This window comes from Staurois parvus, unplaced genomic scaffold (assembly GCF_062004578.1).
Source record: "Staurois parvus isolate SC_StPar_1 unplaced genomic scaffold, SC_StPar_1.0 ptg001005l, whole genome shotgun sequence".
NCBI lineage: Eukaryota > Metazoa > Chordata > Amphibia > Anura > Ranidae > Staurois > Staurois parvus.
The window spans coordinates 430,848-450,921 of record NW_028318801.1 but is presented as its reverse complement, the minus strand read 5'-3'; the positions used below and the strand labels follow the sequence as shown (position 1 = coordinate 450,921).

Genomic DNA, 20,074 nt, shown 5'->3' with positions numbered 1-20,074 from the left:
GGAGATCGGTCCCAGTAATTGCCCCCCTCCATCATGCTGAACTATCTCCTTACCTACATCTGATTCACCCAGCTGCCTGGGCCCCCCTGCTGGCCTGGGCCCCATACAGGAGGACTGGTGGTACCCTCTTATCCCCAGCCCTGCATATGAGCCATGAGGATAGCAACTAAAATGTATCCTTTTCCTTCCCTCTCGGCCCTTTTCGGAGATGTGGCCAATATTATTATTATAGATAATACTACACACCAGGAAGGCCAGTTGTTTCACAATATTGTTGTGCCATAAATCTAAGCCGCAGTGTGTTTTGACAATACCTCCAGGAGGTGACAGCCCAGAATTGTTCTGTTTTTACAAAACAAGGGCTATAACACACAAAAAAAGCTGGACTCAGACAATACTGAAATACATACTGCATATGGGAGCTGTTCTACCTGGCTTGTTTGTAACTCTGTTCAGCCGGTTTCGTGATTTACAAAGCCCTACCAAACAGCCCAGCCAGGTCGGTGACCTGACTTTTTCCGGCTGCAGATATTCAATACAGCTTGGTCACCTCCCAGCTCAGACTGTGATTAGATAGTGAAGGAGATGGATGGGCTCTTTGCTTTCTCCTCCTGTCAGCATCCATGTTAGCAGATGTGCTTGCCTCTGCCGTTTAGGACTTAGGTGACCAAATTGGCAGGCACCCTACTGACCATGCCCACTTGGGGGTGTGGCAGGAGCAGATCAGGGGGTGGAGATTTTAGCATCATGTTCTGGGTGTGTCCAAATTGTGCTAACAGTGGGAGGAGCTTAAATGGGTGTGGTTTAAAAAACATGTGAGCCTAGTTTGCCCTGGGTCAGGAGTACAGGGCCAGATGTGCACTGCAGGTCACCATCACAAGCAAGGGCAAGGTGACAGGTGATCCATATTCTTACAACAAAGTCTGCACTGCAATGTCTATGAGGGTACATTTCCCGAACAGTCTCTACTCCATATGTATTAATGACACCATGACACCAACAGGACAAAGGGAAACCTGCACCTGCCTACACTCCCCCCACAGATGCCGTCCTCGACATAAGTTTACACAGGAAGAACACGTGGTATAACATATGGGGAGCAAAAGCTGAGAGGGGAGGGACTTGCAAGACCACGTAATATCGGCATGTGACATCATCAGTAACCCCAAACGCAGCCGGGGGCACACACACCCCTAACCTCCCCCCTCCTTCTCCAGATCAATCACAGAAAACTTAATAAGATGCATTAAACCACAGCCTGGGGCGCCTTTATTGAAGCCGGAAAGAAGTCATGGACACATTCTTAACCGGGGACTTTTTTTTTCCCCAAGGACAGACATCTAAAATCAGGGACTGTCCCCAAAAATCGGGACATCTGGTCACGCTATCCTAGACTATGCCCTGCAGTAGAAGGGTTAACAAGAGTGTGATTCCAAGTCAAACTCAGGTGCTTGTATTTCAAAAATACATTGATTTGGTATTTTTCTGTTTATTAATACAATACGGCAGGCCTTGAAGTGTGTGTGTTTTTATCCTCCTGGGGTGACGCTTTTAGGTTGGAGATTTTGTAGTCAGTTCACAAAAGGTCATAATGAAATTTAATAGAAAATATCAATTTTCACCTTCCCGTCTAAATATAAAAAGCTGCGCAGGTTATTTCTGGTCTCATTTTTCCGTAAATTAGCCAAGGTCTAAATAACCCGGCAATGCCTATTGTGTACAAAGTTTTCTACAATTTTTGAAAGCTATTTTTTTTTTTGCTCAAAAATGTTTCCAGTTAAAGCACCTTCATTGAAAGATGAACTCAGGGGCGGACTGACCATTTGAGAACTAGGGTCAGTAGGGGGCCCCGTGAAATGCCCTGGTACCTTTTTATAGGCTTCTTTGGGTGTGCTTTGAGCGTGGGCAAGGACACAGAGGCCCCATGATCCCCTATTGCCCGGGGACCCCATGAGTTGTCAGTCCGCCCCTGGCTGAACTCCAGGCAGATCTAAAAGACAAATGAATGCAGCTCTGTATTCATTAATGCCCCCTCCCGGCAGGACTGTAATGCCCGTGAGGTGGTGTGGTTCTGTATGTGGCCGCTGTGATTGGCTCCTGATCAAAAGTTGTCAACGACAGCTCTGTCAGTGTGATGGGAGTACACGGTGAGCGCGCTTTCAGCCCACAACCTCAGGCCAATTTGGGGACATATCTACGTTGGCTGGCTTTTCTTCTCCCGCATACACAGTATGCATTACATGGTCAGCAAGGGGTTGATAAATCATTAAATACAATATTTAATGCAAGCAGTGTACCTGAATTTGACGTAGTATCAGCCGGTCATTTGATCCAGCAGCTCTGTCAATGGTTGCCGGTATGTCACCCATAGGCTGCCATGGCCCAGCCGTTGTCTGTGCTCTCTCCTCTTTTATGCAGCAGCTGCTCACTGATATAGGGATGCATATAGATTGCATGAAGGTAAAAAACCTTGAGTCTTTACAGCCACTTTACCCTAGGTTCACACCTAGGCATTTTCTGCAGCATTTTGCAGAAACGCACTACAGTCCATTTAACATGATTTCCTATGGGACATGTTCACATCTGTCCATTTCCATTTTTGAATAAGGATCAGGGACACAAGAAGTTGTGTTTTTGGTTTTGTAGACTTCAATGGAAATGCTGCAGAAAAGCATGTATTGTGTTTTGTGGTGCATTTTTTTTGTATTTTTACAGTTTTTTTGATGCATTTTGCATTTCAAATCTGCTGAGCAACAAGAAAAGTTTTTAAAAATGTAAAATGCATATAAAACGCAGCAAAAATGTGTAAAAAATGCAAGTGCAAAAACGCAATGCAGAACTGCTCAAACAGCATGCATAGGTGTGACCCCAGCCTTAAGTTTAAGGGTTGGGTTCAAGAGTCAGGGATTAGGGTTAAGGTTAGGTTTTAGGGAGTTGGGATTTAGGAGGTTAGGCTATAGGGCTTAGGTTTGAGAAACTCACATTTTAGGCTTGCACCTTAAAAAAAATGAATAAAAGTCAGCAGCTACAAAAACCTGCAGCTGCTGACTTTTAAAATACAGACACTTACCTGTCCCTCGGTCCAGCAGTATCCTCACCAGGGGCGGGCTGACCATTTGGAAACTCGGCACTGCCCGAGGGCCCGGGGTCAGTAGGGGGCCCCATGAGATGCCCCTGGTACCTTTTTCATAGGCTTTTTTGAGTTTGGGCAAGGACATAGGGGCCCCATGATCCCCTATTGCCCGGGGGCCCCATGAGTTGTTAGTCCGCCCCTGATCCTCACCATGGCTGATTTCACTGGCAGTCTTCTCTCCCTGGCGCCGGCATCTTCAGTGTGGGCACCCCGCTGTGACAGCTTGTGGCTTCACAGCTGGGTGCCCACTGCGCATGTGCGAGAAGGGCTGCGCTTTGTGAATGGCCTCGTAGTCTTCTGAGACCTGTCACGTGTCCCAGAAGACTACAGGGAGAGAGGCAGGGAGGACAACTTCCGCTTCCGATCGCCTAGGCGATCGCAGCAGAAGTGAGGGCGGGTACCTGTCAAATTCGGGTACCCACTGCCCAAGGTGCCAATCCTTAATGGGGAGCGGGGGACAAAGGCTTAAAGCAGAATCAGAACTTCCCCTTTTTGGGTGGAGCTCTGCTTTAAGAGTAGGTGTTTATTATGGGTTAAGGTTAGGTTTTACGGAGTTGGGATTTAGGAGGTTAGGCTATAGGGGTTAGGTTTGAGAAACTCCCATTTTAGGCTTACGATTAGGTGTTTATTATGGGTTGAGGCTAGGTTTTAGGGAGTTGGGATTTAGGAGGTTAGGCTATAGAGGTTAGGTTTGAGAAACTACCATTTTAGGCTTACGATTAGGTGTTTATTATGGGTTGAGGTTAGGTTTTAGGGAGTTGGGATTTAGGAGGTTAGGCTATAGAGGTTAGGTTTGAGAAACTACCATTTTAGGCTTACGATTAGGTGTTTATTATGGGTTGAGGTTAGGTTTTAGGGAGTTGGGATTTAGGAGGTTAGGCTATAGAGGTTAGGTTTGAGAAACTCCCATGTTAGGCTTACGATTAGGTGTTTATTATGGGTTGAGGTCAGGGTCGTATTAAATAGTAAGGTTTAATATTTGGCCAGCAATGGCAGCCTCTGTAGTTCCATGAAAGGTGCGCTACTACCACCTACCCCATTACCGCCAATACCATCGATCCAGCCTGTGCTGGGATTCCAGTACCAATAACAACTACTGTCATTTGTTCCTGGAGGTGGCAATTTTTTTTTCTTTTTCAATCGCTCTCCATTTTAAAGGATTTTTTTGACATCTACCAATCTGCCACCATCATTTATTTTGGATCTCAAAATCACAATCTACAGTTCCTGGAGTTTGGAGGAAAACCGAGTGAGACAATCAGCGAACATAGACAGATTGCAGTGATGAGACGCCGTCTCCTGCTTTGATGTCACTTAAACACACACATTACACATGGATACACATTTAATCACACGAGAGTTACAATGTAAGCGATCGTCGCGTGTCATCACCATCAAACAGGCACCTGCTTCTTGACCCGTCGCTATGTACATAGGTCAATGTTGATCTTTTTTTTTTTTCTGCTTACGTTCCAGAAATCCAATATAATTTAACAGTTCTAAGCCAACACAGAAAGAGATTTAATGGCCTGTTCTGTAAGAGAGCTTTCCGGCCTCCAATGCGGCACCTAAAGAGCTTTCTATCATGTTTTCATGGATAGAATAATCCTTCTGGTCTGTCTTTGAAATCCTACAAGTAGCATCTGTTGTTTCCCATAGGTGTACTGGATGTACAGCACACGTACAAGTGGCTTGATGCATGCAGCTGCAAGCAAAACATACCCTCTGTCTCTAAACTGAAGAGTAAAACACGAGACAAACCTACAAAACACTTAAAACGCAGCACACGTGCATGTGCTAATTAAAAGTAAAATTGTGCTTCAAATATCGTATTAAAAAAATCATGCTTTGTAAAGTACAAAAACATAAATGAAGCCTATAATCCAGGGGTTAATTTACTGTCCTTCAGGCATTGAGCGGGACCAGACTGTGACCAGTGGGAGTAAAAAATGTCCATGTGTAGGAGCAAACAATACTTCATCATTGGTGTCAGTGGGAAGAATAGTGCCCCATCACTGATGTCAGTGGGAGGAATTATGCCCCATTGTTGGTGTCAATAGGAGGAATAGTACTCCATTGCTGGAGTCAGTGCGAGGAATAGAACCCCATTGCTGGTGTCAGTGGGAGGAATAGTGCCCCATCATTGGTGTCAGTGGGAGGAATAGTGTCCCATCATTGGTGTCAGTGGGAGGAATTATCCCCAATTGTAGGTGTTAGAGGGAGGAATAGTGCCCCATCACTGGTGTCAGTGGGAGGAATTATGCCCCATTATTGGTGTCAAAAGGAGGAATAGTACCCCATTGCTGGTTTCAGTGGGAGGAATAGTGTTCCATCATTGGTGTCAATGGGAGGAATAGAACCCCATTGCTGGTGTCAGTGGGAGGAATAGTGCTCCATCATTGGTGTCAATGGGAGGAATAGAATCCCATTGCTGGTGTCAGTGGGAGGAATAGTGCCCCATCATTGGTGTCAGTGGGAAGAATAGTGCCCCATTATTAGTGTCAGTGGGAAGAATTATGCTCCATTGTTGGTGTCAATGAGATGAATGATACCCCATTGCTGGTGTCAATGGGTGGAATAGTGCCCTATCATTGACGTCAATGGGAGGAATAGTACCCCATTGCTGGTGTCAGTGGGAGGAATAGTACCCGATCAGTGGTGTCAGTGGGAGGAATAGTGCCCGATCAGTGGTGTCAGTGGGAGGAATAGTGCCCGATCAGTGGTGTCAGTGGGAGGAATTATGCCCCATTGTTGGTATCAATGGGAGGAATAGTGCCCCATCATTGGTATCAGTGGGAGGAATAGTGTCTCATCATTGGTATCAGTGGGAGGAATAGTGCCCCATCATTGGTGTCAGTGGGAAGAATAGCACCCATCTTTGGTGGCAGTGGGAGGAATTATGCCCAATTGTGAGTGTCTGCGGGAGGAATAGTTCCCCATTTTTGGTGCCAGTGGATGTAATAGTGAAGGAATAAAGCCCCAACATTGCTGTCAGTGGCAGTAATTATGCCCCATTGTTGGTGTCAGTAGGAGAAATAGTTCCTTTTATTGTTAGTGTAAGTGGCAGTAATTATGGCCAATTGTTGGTGTCAGTGAGAGGAATAGTTTCTTGTATAAATGGGAAGAATAGCTCTTCGTATAACTGGGAGGAATAGTGCCCCAAGGGCCAGATAAAGGTAGGCAAAGGGCCAAATCCATTATACTGTAAACAAAAAAAAGAACAGATTTCCACTTCACTACAAATTATCCAGTTAAGATACTTACCTCCTGTTGTGTGAATCTTTTCTCTGGCCAACATTTTGAAGCCCTGATGAAGGGCTGCAGAGCCCCTGAAAGATGTTGGATTTTAAGCGAATGTTATTTATAGAGAATAGTACAGAGTTTTCTTTGAAGCTTTTAATTAAAAATCTGAAACAAAAACAAACCAGCTAAGCCAATGGATAGAATAAATGTCTGCTCCCCACAAATTGTCTACTTGAGATACTTACCTCTTGTTGTCTAGATCTTTCTCTGTCCAACATTGTGAAGCACTGAAAAATGTTGGCTTTTTAAGAGGATACTGCTGATGAAGACTAGTAAACTTCTTATGATCAGTTTTGGTTTGACCATACTTTTTATTGTATGAACCACCACATTTTTTGACCCTGAGTTTAGTTTATTGTAAAGTACAGAATTATAATTGACACTTATACTTGACCCTAAAAAAAAAACAACTAGACTAGCGAATAGAACAGATTTATGCTACACCCCAAATTGTCTACCTGGGATACTTACCTCCTGTTGTCCGGATCTTTTTCTCTCCAACATTCTAAAGCCCTGAAGAAGCACTGCAGAGCCCTGGAAAAGTGTTGGAGTTTTAATAAAGACTAGAGAACTTCTTTTCATCAGTTTTGGTTCAGCCATACTTTTTATTTTGTGAACCTCCAAATAATTTGACCCAGGGTTTAGATAATTGTAAAGTACAGCATTTTAATTGAAGCTCTGACACTAAAAGAAAGCAGCTAAACCAACAAATAGAATAGATTTCTGCTCCACACAAATCGTCCACCTGGGATACTTACCTCCTGTTGTCCGGACCTTTTTCTCTCCAACATTTTGAAGCCCTGAAGAAGCACCACAGAGCCCTGGAAAAGTGTTGGAGTATTAATAAAGACTAGAGAACTTTCAGTTTTGGTTCAGCCATACTGTTTATTTTGTGACCCTCCAAATAATTTGACCCTGGGTTTAGTTAATTGTAAAGTAAAGCGTTTTAATTGAAGCTCTGACACTAAAAGAAAGCAGCTAAACCAACAAATAGAATAGATTTTTGCTCCACCACAGATTGTCCACCTGGGATACTTACCTCCTGTTGTCTGCATCTTTCTCTCTCTAACATTCTGATGCCCTGAGGAAGTACTGAATAGCCTTTGAAAAGTGTTGGAGTTTTAAGTGGGTATTGCTCATAAAGATTAGACATTTTCTTTTGACCAGTTGTGGTTGGGTCATACTTTTTAATTCATGAACAAATGAAATTCTGAACCTGAGTTTAGTTTATTGTAAAGTACAGAACTATATAGCTTATAATTGAAGTGCTGAAACTAAAAGAAACCAGCAAAACCAATGAATAGAACAGATTTATGCTTCTCCGTATGGCTATATGCACCATTTAGACCCACTTCTGGCAGCCTGTTGAAATCCATGACAGGCTGCAATACATGGTGGCTGTACCCTATACTGAGAGGTACTCACATTTAGGTCTATATGTGTTCAGGGGCGTATGCCATGAACACATAATTTGGAGCATGCGTTCATGAATGCTTACAGCCCTAAGCATCAATGCTGATTAATACAGCACCCAGCTGCCACATATTTCAAAAACAAACAAAAATTCCCAGCTCACTTACCAGCCAGCCTGCAACAAAACCGAATTGACCCCGTCTAACAGTTCACATTAAAAACTAGGGGTTTAATCCATCCATACACGGGTTGAATTCCGAAATAATTTTCTTTCGAAAATCTTTTCTAAGAATTTTCGTTCGAATTTCACAGCATTAGTGGGCCACAGCAACGGCCAATTTTTTGAGCGACCGTCGAATTTGGGTGATCGGCCATGTTTGGAAATTTTTGGAAAAACTAGCAAATTTCTAATCATGTGAGAAATGTAATCAAAAAAGAAATGAGCATGAGCTGTGACCTGGAAAGAAAAGAAAATTCTTGGCCACAAAAATTATTTTCTGTAACAACATGAGGTGAAGTTAAAGGCTTGGTTAGTCGAATTTTGAAATTAATGGTGGCTGCACGCTATACTGAGAGGTATTCACATTTAGGTCCATATATGTTCAGAGAAGTATGCCATGAACGCATGATTTGGAGCATGCGTCCATGAATGCTTACAACCCTAAGCACCAATGCTGATTAATACAGCACCCAGCTGCCACATGTTTAAAAAACAAACAAAAATTCCAAACTTACTTACCAGCCAGCCTGCAACGAAACCGAATTGGCCCCGTCTAACAGTTCACATTAAAAACTAGGGGTTTAAGCCGGCCATACACGGGTCGAATTCCGAAAGAATTTTCTTTCGAAAATCTTTTCTAAGAATTTTTGTTCGAATTTCACACCATTAGTGGGCCACAGCAACGGCCAATGTTCGAGCGAACATCAGGCATGTTTGGAATTTTTTTGAAAGACCAGCAAATTTCTAATCAATGATGGGAGAATCATATGAGAAATGTAATTGAAAAAGAAACGAGCATGAGCTGTGATCTGGAAAATTCTTAGCCACAAAAATTATTTTCTATAGCAACACGAGGTGAAATTAAAGGCTTGGTTGGTTGAATTTCGAAATGGTGGCATCAATGGATTACAAAACGCACAAAATTTCTGATTTTGTAAAGAAATTCATTCAGAGTTCAACCCATGGATATGCATAACATAATTTTGAAAGTCCCCCAAGTTGGAGCACATATAGTAATGGATAGATTAAAGGCAGATATGCCTGGGGGGAGCCCACCCCTCCTTAAAGGTACGGGGAAAGGTCCTTGCTTAAAAGGCTAGTTATAGCTTGGTGTGGTTGCCATTTGTTTGTACAGTTGGTGAATGGGTTCAGGGATGCACTGGATACCTTCAGCTGCCATTGTGCCCACACTTGGTGTCCCATACGTCCCTGTATCTTTAAGGAGGGGTGGGCTCCCTCCAGGCATACCTGCCCTTAATGTTGCAGCATATGGTTCTCCTGACCAATCAATAATTAACCAGTTGATCGAAAGCTCTTAAAAATCCCCTTTTCCCCTGCTTTACCCAGAAGTTGACAAATTTTGTTTCCCAATTTCTACAAATCTGCAAGTCCCAGCATGCCACTGGGCTATGAATTCCCCAAACACAGCTGTCCACATTTTAGAAATAATTACCAGCTACATTTAGTACTGAGGAGGGCGTAACGAAATTCATCTTGCAGAACATTGTCTCAGGAGACCATAAATTATTATTTAATTATGGCTTGCTTCATATCTCACAACTTTCCAAGATGGGAAAGAGAATCAACTTTCAATGCCAACATTTTTAGTAAAAATTGACACGCCTCTTGTCACCACTTTGGTCACATCCAGAACCAGCTGCACCATCCATGAGCCAAAGATACATTAACAGACACCTAGAGCCATCAGCAGCAGCAAAACAAGAATATTACAAAAAAAAAAAATACACTAGCGTAGACAGGGCTTTTTTTTGCTCAGACAATAGGTGCAAGAACTTCCCCCTTCGTAGTCACCCCTTGTTTCCACCCCCTACCCACCTCAAAGCACATTCCCTTGGTCCCACCTGCCAGTACCACCTCTTTTTGAGAATACAGAACCCAGCATCATTTTGTGGTACTAAGTAATTTGCATGGAATGTTTTAATGATAACAATAAAAGCAGTAAAATAGATCCCCTGCAGTCACCAACAAAAGACCCCTCCAGCAGCAATAGATCACCCAGCAACAATAGACCCTGGGAACAATAGATCACTGAGCAAGACCCTCACAGTAACAATAGACCCCCCCCACACAATAATAGACCCTCCTCCAGCAACAACAGTCCCCCCTCAACAAAATACCACCCCAGCAACAATAGACTCCCAGTAGCCAGCATCAATAGATCCTTCATCAGCAAGCAACAATAAACCCCTCCCTCAACAGTAGATCCCTCCCAGCAACAACTGATTCCCCCCCACCCAGCAAGATCAGACCCACCCAGCAACAATAGACCTCCAAAGCAACAATAGACCCCCATGAAAAAATAGATCCCCACCAATGATAATAGATCCCCCAACATAAATAGACCCTCCAGCACAGTCCAGCACCCCTTGCCCTTACATACAGTCAGTGCTGGAGGTGCAGGAACTGCGTTCCCCCCGCATTCCTGCTGAAAAAAAGCCCTGAGCATAGACATGAAAAAAAGTCTCAAATACAAGTTGCTAAATTAAGATATTCTTTTCCTAAAGAGATAAAATGGACATTCCTTTGAAAGTTGTCTACTGGCTAGAGAACAAGCCCAAATCGTTTTTGGTTCCATAAAGTGTGAGACAACAGTTTGCATAACAGAGATGGTCCAGGTCCACCAAGAGGCTAAGACCTTCACTTTAACAGTTTTAGGTGTCAGGATCAGTGACGGACTGACCTTTTGGAAACTCGGGCACTGCCCGAGGGCCCGGGGTCAGTAGGAGGCCCCATGAGATGCCCCTGGTACCTTTTTCATAGGCTTTTTTTAGTTTGGGCAAGGACACGGGGGCCCCATGATCCCCTATTGCCCGGGGGCCCCATGAGTTGTCAGTCCGCACCTGATCCTCACCATGGCTGATTTCACTGGCAGTCTTCTCTCCCCGGCGCCGGCATCTTCAGTGTGGGCACCTGGCTGTGACAGCTTGTGGCTTCACAGCTGGGTGCCCACTGCGCGAATGCGCAAGAAGGGCTGCGCTTTGTGAATGGCCCCGTGGTCTTCTGAGACCTGACGTGTCCCAGAAGACTACAGCTAGAGAGGCAGGGAGGACAACTTCCGCTTCCGATCGCCTAGGCGATCGCAGCAGAAGTGAGGGCGGGTACCTGTCAAATTCGGGTACCCGCTGCCCAAGGTGCCAATCCTTAATGGGGAGCGGGGGACAAAGGCTTAAAGCAGAAGCGGAACTTCCCCTTTTTGGGTGGAGCTCTGCTTTAAGAGTAGGTGTTTATTATGGGTTAAGGTTAGGTTTTAGGGAGTTGGGATTTAGGAGGTTAGGCTATAGGGGTTAGGTTTGAGAAACTCACATTTTAGGCTTACGATTAGGTGTTTATTATGGGTTGAGGTTAGGTTTTATGGGGTTATCCCCATGATCCCTTATTGCCCGGGGGCCCCATGAGTTGTCAGTCCGCCCCTGGTCAGGATCATGTTTGGTCACCAGAAAAAGGCTTATGGAAAGTACAACGACTGCATGCAAAGCATCCAGCCAGACTTCATTCAATCCTTGAACCAATCTGCCTCCAATTAAATGAAACACAATTTCTTTCAGGGGGTCACTGCACTTAGCACTTCGGGTTTGCACTTCACATTTTAGTTGCTGTGCATTCCTGCATTTTACTGGTAGGTCATTGCACTTTATACTGATCAAACAAGATATTCTAGTGTAGGGGTCTCCAAACTTTTGAAACAAAGGGCCAGTTTACTGCCCTTCAACCTTTAAGGGAGCTGGACTGTGGCCAGTGGGAGTTGAAAAACATATCATAAATGTCAGTGGGAGGTATAGTGCCCCATCATTGGTATCAGTGGAAGAATTAGTTCCCCATCTCTGGTGTCCGTGGAAGGAATAGTGCCATATTGTTGGAGTCAGTTAGAGAAATAGCTCTCGGTCTTTGGTGTCAGTGAAAGGAATAATGCTTTGTATCAGTGGAAAGAATAGTGCCCTAAGGGCAGGATAAAGGCAAGCAAAGGACCGCATCTGACCGTAGTTTAGAGACCCCTATTCTAAAGGAAAACCACAAAGCTTTTCGGTTTCTTCAATATGTGAGACAATAATCCATAGCATCAAATCAAACCTCATCTGACGTACAAAGGAAATTTGATTTCTTGCTAAGGGGTCACTGCACTTAGAGCTTGCACTTTACATTTTGTGCGGTGTGCATTGTTGCACTTTACTCATAAGTCATTGTACTTTGATCTGTTTTATCAAAACGACAACCCCTTTTCATGTTCTTAAATATTTGTGACAACAACCATTTCAATACTAATGAGGGTCCAGGTCTATCGAGAGGTCAAGACCATCAATGGGACAGTTTTAGGTAACAGAATGATGCTTGGTGACCTTCTAAAGCTTAATAGATAAAACAATTCAAAGTGCGATGACTGCATGCAAAGAACAACAATCCATAGAATCAATCAGACCTCATCCAATCTCTTAACCGATCTGTCTTCAATTAATTTAATTAAAGGAAAGGAAACATTATTTCTTGCAGGGAGTCAATGCACTATGCACTTAGGATTTGCACTTTACATTTTTCAATGACTGCGTGCAAAGAACAGCAATCCGCAGCATTCAATCCGATTTCATCTAATCTCAACCTACAATAAAAGGTACTCTGATTTCATACTAAGGGGCTATTGCACTTTGCATATACAATTTGCACCTTGCACTTTTGCATGCTGTGCATTCCTGCACTTTACCTGCAAATCATGGCACTTTACACTGTTCTATCACAATATCTTTTCTAGTGCCTAAAGGACAACCCCAGATCTTTTCAGGTTCCTCAATGTACCCCATTATTAGGTAAAGCAATGCAAAGTGCAATGACTACAAGCAAAGAAGAGCAATCCATAGCATCCAATCAGACATCGTCCAATCTCTTAACCTACAATAAAGGCAATAAATACTAAAGGGCTATTGCACTTTGCACTTTTGCTTGCTGCGCATTCCTGCACTTTACCCAGAAGACACGGCACCTTGCACTATTCTATCAAACAATATTTTTCTAGTGTTTAAAGGACAACCCCACACCTTTTCAGATTCTTCAACCATTTCTATAATAATGATGATCCAGGTCTATACAGAGACTGAGACCATCATGGCAACAGTTTTAGATGACAGGATGATGCCTGTCGTCCAGAGAAGGCTTATTAGGTACGTACAATGACCACATGCAAAGATCAGTAACCCATAGCATCCAATCAGACTTCATCTGATCTCTTAACCTACAATAAAAGGAAATCTGATTTCTTTCCAAGAGGCTATTGCACTTTGCACATAGCTTTTGCACTTTGCACTTTTGCTTGCTGTGCATTCCTGCACTTTACCTGTAAGTCATGGCACTTCGCTCTGTTTGCTTTGTCAAAAAAAATTTCTAGTGCCTAAAGGACAACCTCAGATCTTTTCAGGTTCTTCAATGTCTGAGACCACTACCATTTCTATAATAATGATGGTCCAGGTTCTATCAAGGGGCTGAGACCATAACAGGGACAGTTGTAGGTAACAGGATGATGCTTGATGTCCAGACAAGTCTTATTAGATAAAGCAGTACAAAGTACAATGACTACATGCAAAGAACAGCAACCCATGGCATCCAATTAGACCTCATCCAATCTCGTAACCTACAATAAAAAGCGATAAATACTAAACGGCCATTACATTTTCCACATAGTTTTTGCACTTTGCACTTTTGCTTGCTGTGCTTTCCTGCACTTTACCTGTAAGCCATTGCACTTAGCTGTTTTCTGTATCAAAAAAACATTTCTAATGCCTAAATGACAACCTCAGATCTTTTCAGGTTTTTCAATGTCTGAGACCACTACCTTGTCTATAATAATGATGGTCCAGGTCTATCCAAAGGCTGAGACTATTATGGGAAGAGTTTCAGGTGACATGATGATGCCTGAGGACCAGACAAGGCGTATTAGGTAAGTCCAATGACTGCATGCAAAGATCAGCAATCCCTAGCATCCAATCAGATTTCATCTGATTTGCTAACCTACAATAATAAAAAATGTGGTTTCTTGCAAGGGGTTATTGTACTTTGCACATAGCTTTTGCACTTTAATTTTTGCAATGAAGGCATGCAACGATCAGCAATCCATAGTATCCAATCAGACCTCATCTAATCTCTTAACCTGCAATAAAAGGTAATCTGATTTCCTTCCAAAGGGCTATTGCACTTTGTACATAGGTTTTGCACTTTTGCTTGCTGTGCATTCCTGCACTTTATCTGTAACTCATTGCACTTTGCTCTGTTTGGTAAAAAAAAATTTCTAGTGCAATGAAGGCAATTTTGCAATGAAGGCATGCAAAAATCTAATCAAACCTTATTTGATCTCTTAACCTACAAAAAAAGGAAATCTGATTTCTTTCCAAGAGGCTATTGCACTTTGCACATAGCTTTTGAACCTTGCACTTTCGCATGTTGTGCATTCCTGCACTTTACCTGTACGTCATTGCACTTTGCTCTGTTTGCTTTATCAAAAAAGCTTTTCTAGTGCCTAAAGGACAACCTCAGATCTTTTCAGGTTCTTCAATATCTGAGACCACTACCATTTCTATAATAATGATGGTCCAGGTTCTATCTAGGGGCTAAGAACATAACAGGGACAGTTTTAGGTGGCAGAATAATGCTTGATGACCAGACAAGTGTTAATAAGTAAGTACAATGACTACATGCAAAGAACAGCAACCCATAGCATCCAACTGGACCTCATCCAATCTTGTAACCTACAATAAAAGGAAACAGCTACTAAGGGGCCATTGCACTTTGCACATAGCTTTTACACTTTGCACTTTTGCTTGCTGTGCATTCCTGCACTTTACCTGTATGTCATTGCACTTAGCTCTGTTTGCTTTATCAAAAAAGCTTTTCTAGTGCCAAAAGGACAACCTCAGATCTTTCCAGGTTCTTCAATATCTGAGACCACTACCATTTCTATAATAAAGATGGTCCAGGTTCTATCTAGGAACTGAGACCATAACAGGGACAGTTTTAGGTGGCAGAATAATGCTTGATGACCAGACAAGTCTTATTAAGTAAGTACAATGACCACATGCAAAGATCAGTAACCCATAGCATCCAATCAGACTTCATCTGATCTCTTAACCTACAATAAAAGAAAATCTGATTTCTTTCCAAGAGGCCATTGCACTTTGCACATAGCTTTTATACTTTGCACTTTTGCTTGCTGTGCATTCCTGCACTTTACCTGTAAGTCATTGCACTTAGCTCTGTTTGCTTTATCAAAAAAGCTTTTCTAGTGCCAAAAGGACAACCTCAGATCTTTCCAGGTTCTTCAATATCTGAGACCACTACCATTTCTATAATAAAGATGGTCCAGATTCTATCTAGGAACTGAGACCATAACAGGGACAGTTTTAGGTGGCAGAATAATGCTTGATGACCAGACAAGTCTTCTTAAGTAAGTACATGCAAAGAACAGCAACCCATAGCATCCAACTGGACCTCATCCAATCTCATAACCTACAATAAAAGGCAATAACTACTAAAGGACCATTGCACTTTGCACATAGCTTTTACACTTTGCACTTTTGCCTGCTTTGCATTCCTGCACTTTACCCGTAAGTCATGGCACTTTGTTTGCTTTATCAAAAAAGCGTTTCTAGTGCCAAAAGGACAACCTCAGATCTTTACAGGTTCTTCAATATCCGAGACCACTAACATTTCTATAATAATGATGGTCCAGGTTCTATCTAGGAACAGAGACCATAACAGGGACAGTTTTAGGTGGCAGAATAATGCTTGATGACCAGACAAGTCTTATTAAGTAAGTACATGCAAAGAACAGCAACCCATAGCATCCAACTGGACCTCATCCGATCTCATAACCTACAATAAAAGGCAATAACTAATAAAGGACCATTGCACTTTGCACATAGCTTTTACACTTTGCACTTTTGCCTGCTTTACATTCCTGCACTTTACCCGTAAGTCATGGCACTTTGAAGTCCCCCACCACCCCAGCCTTGTCGTGCTATTGTTCTGGGAGCCCAGGAGATGTCCTTCTCCGTGCAATGGTCTATGACAATCCAAATCCACAATTACAGGAGCCAACTTTGGTCCCTGAGCCCGCACGCCTCTTCCATAGGACCCAACAGTCCCGGCGTAGCTTACCTGTAAAGATGCTGCTTCTGGTCCTCCGTCCTCTCCTCCCGTTACATGTGCGAGGTGTATCTTTCCTTCTTTTTTTTTTCTCCTCTCTCTCCGGCTTTCCACTTCTTTATTGCGTTGCCAGGGTTATCCAACCACCCACCCCTCCTCTGCTGCTTGGAAGCTGCTGTAATGTTTGTACAGGCAAGATGTGATGCTGGGAACGGGTGCAATCTGGTCCCCTGTCTGCGTTCTTCTTTTGTTATTTTTTTTATTTTTTTTTAAATAATAATTTGGGGCGGCCTATTTCCTTTACTTCATCGTCCGCCTCTCTTTTGTGTTGAGGTTTGTCTTCTTGTGTGGCTGGGTGGGTGTGTCGGATTTATTGGTCTTTGTGTGCTCTTCTGGTCTTTGCTGAGTTCTTCCATCCACGTTGCTTCTTCTTCTCCTTCTCGCTCTCTCTCTCTCTCTCTCTCTCTCTCTCTCTCTCTCTCTCTGTGTCTCACTATTCTTGTGTCAGGGTGTGTCAAGCATCATGCTCATTAGAATTTTCTCACACTCCCCCCCCCATTTGTCACTCCACATGTGCTACTGTGCGCAAGCTACTTTTAACCCTCTCTGAGCCTCCGTCTCCTAAAAAGAGCCCGACCCTTTTCTTTTTCTTAAAGGGTGTGTCTCCCTCCCTGATGATCTTTGTTGGATAGAAGGGCCAGCGTTGTCGGTTTTCTAGATTTCGAGGTAGCTAGTGCAGTCTGCGTCTCGCCCTCACTTCCTCTGGCCATTCACACTTAGGCGCAGTCTACTTTGAATGGGGTTTCGGTCCCGTCGTTCACACCTCTGCGATTTTATACGATGACAAGACTTTTTATTTTTTATGTTTTATTTATATAGTGTCAAGAATTTATATATATGACTTTCACATCAGTCCCTGCCGTCAAGGAGATTACAATCTAAGGTCTCTATCTCACATACATACATATATTTGGACCAATTTAGAGACAATTAAACTATCAGTAAGTCTTTAGACCCCTGGTGCCCAACCTGGAGCCCATCAGCACTTTCTGTGCGGCTCTCAGGGCCCCTGCAGACACTTGGACTCATATTACCTTATTGCCCTGTTATAGCAGCGATCTTTTGCAGTCTTATGTAATGTGTCCCCAGTCTATGATTCTCTTTAAGCATGTTCCCATTCTCCAACACTTATATCACATTCACAGTCTCTAACAGTCTCCTGCAGCATGTCCACAGTCTCTGACCATCTCTCGTATTGTGCCCACAGTCTATGGCCATCTGTTGAATTGTTCCAAGAGTCTCTGACCATCACCTGTACCATGTCTGCAGTCTCTGACTGTCCCTTGTATCATGTCCACAGTCTCTGATCATCTCTTGTATCATGTCTGCAGTCTGTGACCATCCCTTGTATCATGTCCACAGTCTCTGATCATCTCTTGTATCATGTCTGCAGTCTGTGACCATCCCTTGTATCATGTCCGTAGTCTCTGACCTTCTCTTCTATCATGTCCGCAGTCTCTGACCATCTCTTGTACCATGTTTATAGTCTCTGACCTTCTCTTCTATCATGTCCGCAGTCTCTGATCATCTCTTGTACCATGTCTATAGTCTCTGACCATCTCTTGCATCATGTCCGCAGTCTCTGATCATCTCTTGTACCATGTCTATAGTCTCTGACCATCTCTTGTAGCATGTCCTCAGTCTCTGACCATCTCTTGTAGCATGTCCTCAGTCTCTGACCTTCTCCTGTACCATGCCCCATGTCTGCAGTCTCTGACCATCTCCTGTATCATGTTTCTTTCCTAGATACACAGAATATAACTGGATATAACATTTATAGGTAAAGTTGATCCAGGGAATATCCGATTGCTTCTCGGGGGATCAGGAAGGAATTTTGTCCCCTGCAGGAGCAGATTGGATCAGGCTTTGCTGGGTTTTTTGCCTTTGTCTGGATCAACTGTGGGTATAAGATTATAACTTTTTTTATGGTTGAACTGGATGGACTTTTGTCTTTTTTCAACCAGACTATGTAACTATGTCCGTAGTCTCTAACCATCTATTGTGTCATGTCCGCAGTCTCTGACCATCTCTTGTATTATGTCTGTAGTCTCTGACCATCACTTGTATCATGTCCACAGTTTCTGATCATCTCTTGTATCATGTCCACAGTCTCTGATCATCTCTTGTATCATGTCTGCAGTCTCTGACCATCTCCTGTATCATGTCTGCAGTCTCTGACCATCTTTTGTATTATGCCCGCGGTCTCTGACCATCTCTTGTATCATGTCTGCAGTCTCTGACCATCTCCTGTATCATGTCTGCAGTCTCTGACCATCTTTTGTATCATGCCCGCAGTCGCTGACCATCTCTTGTACTATATGCACAGTCTCTGATCATCTCTTGTATCATGTATGCAGTCTCTGATCATCTCCTGTACTATGTCTGCAGTATCTGACCATCTCTTGTCTTATATCCACAGTCTCTAACCATCTCCTGTATCATGCCTGTAGTCTCTCACTATATCCTGTATCATGTCCTCAGTCTCTCACCATCTCCTTCATCATGTTCACAGTCTCTGACCATCTCCTGCACCATGTCTGCAGTCTCTGACCATCTCTTGTATCATGTCTACAGTCTCTGACAATATCCTGTATCGTGTCTGCAGTCTCTGACCATCTTCTGTATCATGCTTGCAGTCTCTGACCATCTCCTGTATCATGTCTGCAGTCTCTGACCATCTTTTGTATCATGTCTGCAGTCTCTGACCATCTTCTGTAGCATGTCTGCAGTCTCTGACCATCTCCTGTATCATGTCTGCAGTCTCTGACCATCTCTTGTATCATGTCTGCAGTCTCTGACCATCTTCTGTAGCATGTCTGCAGTCTCTGACCATCTCCTGTATCATGTCTGCAGTCTCTGACCATCTCTTGTATCATGTCTGCAGTCTCTGACCATCTTCTGTAGCATGTCTGCAGTCTCTGACCATCTCCTGTATCATGTCTGCAGTCTCTGACCATCTCTTGTATCATGTCTGCAGTCACTATTTCCTGTTACGTGTCTGCTGTCTCCAAGACCGAATATTCACCTAATTTTAAGTGTGGGCCCTTGGTGATGTTGGAGGCCACACTTGAGGTTCCCCATATCAAGAAGGTTGTCCACCATTTGTTTAGACAATGGGAGGAAAGACAGTCAAGCGCAGGGAGAACATGCAAACTCCATGCAGATAGTGTTCCATTTGGGATTCCAACTGGGGACAGTAGTCCTGCAAAGCAGAAGTACTAATCACTAAGCCACTAGGCTGTCATTACCATTATTTTCTGTAGGGCGCCTTCACACCTGTGCATTTTCCCTCCATGTGTCTTGACCAAGTACAGATACTTCTTGTGGTGTGACAATGCATATTTTTGGCCCCATAGACTTCAACAAGAGTTCATGAAAAAGGCATAAATAATATCCCATGAAAAAATCATGAACTTGCATACACAACCATGTGAACCTAGCCTTAGCGTGCTTTAATGCACCAAAAGAAATGCAACTGCATGTTTTTTGGGCGAAGCATCACATGTATATTTACAGTACATTTATATTTACATGCAGTGCCTTGGTTGACACCATTCGTATGCTTTGGGTTGCTATTAAAAATGGATAGAAAATGCCACAATACATATAGACTGCCCCTTGTAGTACACTGTGATAGCATACGTTTGACATGCATTACAATGCATGCATGGGTGTAAATGCAAGGAATTTATTTATTTCAGGTACTTATATAGTGCCGTCAATTTACACAGCACTTTACATATATATTGTATATTCCCATCAGTCCCTAACCCTCAAGGGGCATACAATCTAAGGTCCCTAGC

General features: G+C 43.2%; 1 protein-coding gene across 1 annotated transcript in view; it reads right to left on the bottom strand.

The window, feature by feature from the left end:
* LOC149441310 (cytoplasmic phosphatidylinositol transfer protein 1-like) overlaps nucleotides 1–16,681 on the bottom strand; it is a 93,611-nt gene extending 76,930 nt beyond the window's left edge. Inside the window, exon 1 of the mRNA XM_089657498.1 lies at nucleotides 16,224–16,681. The gene's annotated coding sequence lies outside the window, so the exon portion shown is untranslated. The remainder of the gene's footprint in view (nucleotides 1–16,223) is intronic.
* Nucleotides 16,682–20,074: the final 3,393 nt, after the last annotated feature.